The 6,435-nt window shown below is 35.4% G+C and overlaps 1 long non-coding RNA gene across 1 annotated transcript; it reads left to right on the forward strand.

The window, feature by feature from the left end:
- Positions 1–1,673: 1,673 nt before the first annotated feature.
- LOC123652656 lies at positions 1,674–6,153 on the forward strand. Its single transcript, XR_006742104.1, has 2 exons — positions 1,674–3,535; positions 3,906–6,153. It is a non-coding gene; the product is annotated as an uncharacterized LOC123652656 (long non-coding RNA).
- Positions 6,154–6,435: the final 282 nt, after the last annotated feature.

Consider the following 6,435-nt stretch of genomic DNA (forward strand, 5'->3'; position numbering starts at 1 on the left):
ACTAAGGTGGATTTTCTCCTTTATCTGATTCTCCACAAGGCCACTGTCTTTATTCTATAATTCAGAATTGCTGAATCTGCCTCTGGATCCCCCTGCCCTTTTCCAAAAGTACAATCACTCCAATGCTTGGGGAAAGTTAATTAAAAAAAAAAAAAATTACATCATTAAACAAATTAAACATGGTTTAACTTTATTCAAGTTATATGTATTAGTTAGCTAGGCCTGCCAAAACAAAATACTTGTGGCTTAAAAAGCACATTTATTTTCTCACAGTTCTGGAGTCTGGAAGTCCAAACTCAAGGTGTTGATAGGTTTAGTTTCTCCTGGAGCCTCTCCATGGCTTGTAGACTGCCTTTCTTTGTGGGCCCCTCTTAGAAGAATACCAGTCATATTGGATTAGAACTTCACCCTAATTTAATCTTAATTGCATCTGGAGATAAGGCATTTAAAGAGGTAGTCACATTGTGGGTAAGGGATTCAACATATGAATTTGCCGGTGGGATGGGGGCTCACAGGGAAAACACAATTTAGTCTATAGCAATATGTGATGACCCAGTTCATATCTCCTTTCCAAAAACAGAAATACGATTTTCAGCCTGAACATTATAGTTCTATTCTTACATTTGTTTTTTTTTGTCTTCTAACTTTCATTTCTCTAAAATCTTTAGTAGATATAGCAGATCAATTAGAAAGTGCTCACAAAATATTCATCTAATCAGTGTTTTTATTGAACAAACCTTTGCCAAATGAATGCAGTAGTCCATGATGACTGGTCCTTGTTCATGTGTTTATTTCATCAGGTTTACTTAACATTGTGTCACGGGCCTGTTTCTGTTTTGCTAGTGTTTTTATTCCTACCTACTCCCCATCCCTTTTTTATTCCACCCCCACCCTGGAGGTACTACTGTTATTATTGTGGCCACATATTTTCCATGTTTTCATAATGTTATACAGTGTATACACATAAGCAGTATTGGGTTTTTTGAGAGGGAGGTGGAATAAGATACCATCTATTTTCTCCTTCCCCCTCCAGCCCACCTTTTTCTAATTAGCTTTGAAAGAGGTCACAACAAGGATGACTGGTCCCTGTGACTCGAACTGACCCCTAGGGGGTAGAAGCTCAATGCAGGAACTGTCCCCTGGTGCTCAGTGTACTCCCACAGCCAATCTCCCTTGGCTGGTGGCCAGTCAACCTCCATGGTCCCTTCCCCCACGCGAATTCGTGCACCGAGCCTCTAGTCAAATATTAAATAATACACTAATAAAATTTAAATGAGGCATGAGTGACAGACTATACACAATTGAATACAAACATGCACATGCACCAGAATTTCAAAAATTCTTATTCATTCCCTATACAATTCTTCTTAATGACTATTTCAAACCTTCACTACCATCCTCAGCCTCCTATCCATTGTCAGCTCCAGTAAGAATGAGATAATGTTTCTTTTGCCTTACTAGGACAATTGGGGACATTGGGTAGGATCTTCCCCTTCAAATTTCTCCTTTAAACCTGTAAGTTTAGATAATCAGGATTTGCTAAGGGATGAACATTATTGAAAATCCAATGTAATGAGGAAAATATAAATTAAATGTATAAAATGAACTTATAAATTTAAATTACATCCATTATTTTGGGACATAATTTTGGGACAAAATTAATTTTTTTTTTTTTAAGTTCTTTTTTTTTTTTTTTTTTTTTTTTTTTTGCCTTGTACTAGCCCAAGCATGTCAAACTTATGGTCCGTGGGCCACATGCAGCCCACAACAAATACTTTTGCAGACCAAATATTTTTGCAAACAATTGATGTACCAGTTTGTACATCAATTTGTCCTTTAACAGCTGGCCCTCGCTTCTTCATTAATCTAGTGCTAGACTAGTATTTCTTACCCTGGCTGTGTATCAGAAGCAGGTGAGAAGCCTATCATGTGGGTTCCTAAAAGACTTGAAAGTCAGAACATTTGGTAAATGCTCCCCCAACTTCAATTCTAAGAATCATCTGTGGCCCTACCATGAGAGACTAATAAAACCTAGCTCAAGCGTTCAGGTGAAGGAGTTTGCCTTTCTAATTATTGTATGTCACAGGAAAGGCATAGGGTTAAGTGTTCTGCTTGGCTGCCTTAGCCATAAGGCCAGCTTGCTTTGGTATGTGCTCCAGCCAAAGCTGCACTCCAATGTTTTCAGTCTTGAGCTCACCGGACTTCTCTCTTCTGAGTGGCTTCAGGGTGCAGGCTCTAGATCCAGATGCTTAGGTCCAGATCCTGGGCCAGCGAGCTGCAGGTTGACCTTCAGTGAGCTCAACCTTTCTGTACCTCAGTTTCTCAAAATGGAATTACACTATAACCCACCTTGTAGGACTCTGAAAAGATTAAATGGGGTTCTATATATAAAACACTCCAATAATCTCTGCCACAGTGTTCATAATTGTCAGCCCTTTTTACAGTTTGTCACTTGATTACTCCTGTTCCTGATTTTTAGAATCTTTACCTTCTTGAGATGGGCTCTTTTGAGCTACTTTCATTCCTGTCTGCATTCCTTGTCATTTTCTTTTCTCTGTTCCCTAAATATCAGTTGTCAAGGCCCCTTGTAACTCTTTACCTTTCCTGGGTGGTCATTTCTACTACCTTGTCTTCCTGCACTGCCTACACGTCGACTCACAGATCATGTTTCTAAGCAAACCTTCCCTGTGAGTTAATTTCCAATTCTTCGTCTAACGTATAGACTTGGATATTTCACAAGCATTTTAAACTTAGCAATCCAAAACAATTCCTTACTTCTTCCGAAGCCTAATTCTCTTATATTCCCTTGGTTAATTATATAATAATCTAGAAATTGAAAATTATTTTCAATTATTTTATTTCCCATGGATTGCCAAGTTGTGAACAGGTCAGATATTTTAATAGTTGCTCATCCCTTTTCTTCATTGATCTCTTAATTTGGACAAAGTGGATTTAGCCCCCAGTGGCATCTATATTTAATCTTGTCCCTACAATCTGTCCTACACATTGTTGGCAGAATAATCTTTCAAAGAGTTTTTGCATGTTTGTCTTCCATTGCTAGACTGGGCTTCTTTAGAGGAAGATAATATCTCTGTGTTTTGCCTCCCCCGTAACTTTGAAGATGTCTGGCAACTTCATAGTCTTGCAGGTTCTCCAGCCCTACAGTCACCTTAGACCTCCATTGTCCAACACGTTAGCCATCAGCCACATGTAGCTATTTAATTTAAGCCAAATAAAATTACTTAGGCATACTAGCCATATTTCAAATGCTTAATAGCGCATGTGACTGTTGCTATCACATTGGACAGTGTATTGTAGAACATTTCCATTATTGCAGAAAGTTCTATTGGACAGAGCTGTCCCAGACCCTTACTAATATGGACATTTTCCTCTATTAGTACCCCTGGAACATTAACACTGTCCAAAGTGCTAGTCTGAGCAAATTGGCCTTTAACATTTGTCCTTTTATCTTGATCCTGCCATTACCACTTCACTACATCAGATAGAACATCTGACCAGAAACTTAGAGCTCCAAGTCCCCATGCAGTTGCTCAGTCTGAGGTGGTTCACCACCTCTCCACTCTTGCTACTTCTGAGGGATGCAATGAAGATAGTTCTAGAAGATATTAAAGTGGTTGAAGACTGGAATGAGTTGATGCCATTAGGTCAACACTGGTAGAATTGGCAAGCAAAGACTAGGAAGTAAATATTGTTTTTCTGCATTCCAGCTGTAGAACTTGCAGAATCTAAGTGGATGCAGCAAACAGGACAGGAAAGTGCAGTTTGCAATCCCAGCACCAGCATCAGAGCTGAGGATACAAGGGGTGGGGCTGAATTGGAACTGAGAGACAATAGGGAAAGAACTAACACACTAGTTCCTATCAGAGATTCCTTCTTATCCAAAGGTTAATCCCTAAAACACTAAATATTCAGCAATTTATGTGTAAACTGTCTCTGGGACCTCAAGAGTAAATGCACTAGTTCTAATTGAAATCTTGTTGCTATGTTCTATCAAATGAGATCTTTTAATGGTGGCTATTTAATGCTTTATTTTTAAAATTAGCAGTGGAGGGATGCTTTATAAAATGAATTCATACCCATCTATACATATTTTTTTGCATGCATACCTCATGCCACATAATCTGCCAGGTAGTACATATATAAAACAAAGCTTATGTAATACGACAAAAGTAACAATCTTTCCAAATGCATCTACCCAGAACTACACACTTACCATGTTTGTATTGATGCTTCAGGACATCTTTCTATACTTGTGCACATACACACACAGGCAACTATATGTAAGCGGTTTTCATAAACACAGAAAGTATAATAAATGTGGGCATATTTTAAGAAAGTGTGTATGGATTTACCTGTCTTCCCTTTAGTATTTGATTCTAAGGAAAATGTACTATAATTTATATAATGTAGAGCGCTACTTATATCTATGCGTATATTATTTTATACCTTTTTTTTCTGCTTAATTTATAGATGTATAATTTCTGAGCTACTGAGTGTACAAATTAAAAATGTTGAACTGAATTGTCAGACTGTCCTTCACCAAAGCTATTCCAGTTTACATTGCTACCACTAGTATGTGAGAGTGTGTTTCTTCACAAGTTCAACAACATGGAATGTTATCAGTCATTAAGATTTTTTCAGTAACAGCCAAAAGCTTATTGTGTTATTTTTATTATTAGTGAGAGTGAAATACTTCAATGTTAATGGCTGTTTGTATTTATTGTATAGCTACTTTATGCCCTTTGCATTTTTTATTGTGGGTGTTCATGTCTATAAATTTGTAGTAATTCATGTTAGAAATAATCTTTTATTACATGCATTGCACTTTTTCTGTCATTTACTTTATTATAATATTGTTTCGTGACTTTTTATTTTTAATCAGATCTGTTGATAGCCTTTATCATGTCCGCCTTTGATATCATGTTCGAAAGAGTTTTTCCTGCCCAATATTATAAAAATACCTGTGTTTTCTTTTATGTTTATGACTGTTTTTTATATCAGTCTTTAATGCAGTTAAAAATTATATTAAGGTGTGAGGTAAGCATTCACAAATTTCTGCCAAGACTATGTCTAATACATTTATAAAATAATTCTTTTTCCTTACTGATATAAAATGTAATCTTCATTAGATAATAAATTTTTATATTTGATAATTATATAAACACTCTTCAGTTCCATTTGTTTTTATCTATTCACTACCATTGCTAATTTAATTACTATTATTTGAACATTGATTTAAAATATTTTATATGTAACATACATGTTTTCCTATCACATATACCCTTAATATTCATTTTTGTCAAAAGTTTCTGTACTCTTACAAAAAAAATTTAGAATTATTCAATGTCCTTTCAAATAAAAATCCTTCTGGCGTTTTTATTGCAATTACATTGACTTGCACAGATTGGTATGCAGAGAATTATGGCATCCTACACTATTGAATCCTCCTCTCTAAAAAGAATGTTGCCTGACTTTTTATTATATTTTTATGTCCCTCAGAGTTTTAAAATTATTTTCATTTGTTTTTAATTCTAGGTATCTTGATGTATATTAATGTTTTTGTATTGTTTATGGATGTGCTTTTTTCAACTTTGAAAAAAATGTTTCTATTTGAATATTACTGATACAGAAACAGTAGTTATCAAACTTTTGATCTCAGAATCACTTCACACTCAAAAACTATTGAGAACCTAAATGAACTTTTGTTTGGGCCAGTTATATCTATTGCTATTCACCATATTAGAAATTGAAACTGTAAAAATGATAATTTTAAAATAACATTTATATTAAAAAAAAATTAATACATTTTAAGTGAAAAATAGCAAAATTTTCTGCCTGATCTTTATTTTGGAAGTTGGTATTTTTAAACCAGAGACCTAAGACTTGAAAGGAAATGAAGTAGTAGTTATAATTGTCCCCACCCCTTTCAGTAGTTATAAAAATTTTGCCATCCTCACACTTTCACAGAACACATAACTTAAAATTTGGACTAGCAATCATTAAAAAAAAATTGATTACTGAAGTAATAGAGGAGAATCATTTTTCAAAGAAGTAATTTAATTTCTTGGAAAAATAAAAACCAAATTTAACAGTTTGGAAAATCAGTATGTCTTCAGTAGTCCTTGAAATTGATTGAGCAAAAAATGGGGGGTAGGGGGGATGAGAACTCATGGACATGGACAACAGTGTGGTGACTGCGGGGATAGGGAGTTGGTAGAGTGGAAGAGGATATTGGGAGGGGGGAAGTGGAGTTAAATTGTGATGGAAAAAAAATGAAGATACCATACCAAAAAAAGAAAGTAAGAAGGAAACTTCCCTTTGGGGGTTGTACTTGCCGTACCTCATGTTTGAAAATTTTTCCAGGAGAGTTACCTTATGCTTCACTGCTCTCAAGTATTTCAACTTTGTACTATC

Source organism: Pipistrellus kuhlii, unplaced genomic scaffold (genome assembly GCF_014108245.1).
Source record: "Pipistrellus kuhlii isolate mPipKuh1 unplaced genomic scaffold, mPipKuh1.p scaffold_m20_p_2, whole genome shotgun sequence".
In the NCBI taxonomy this organism is placed as follows: Eukaryota; Metazoa; Chordata; class Mammalia; order Chiroptera; family Vespertilionidae; genus Pipistrellus; species Pipistrellus kuhlii.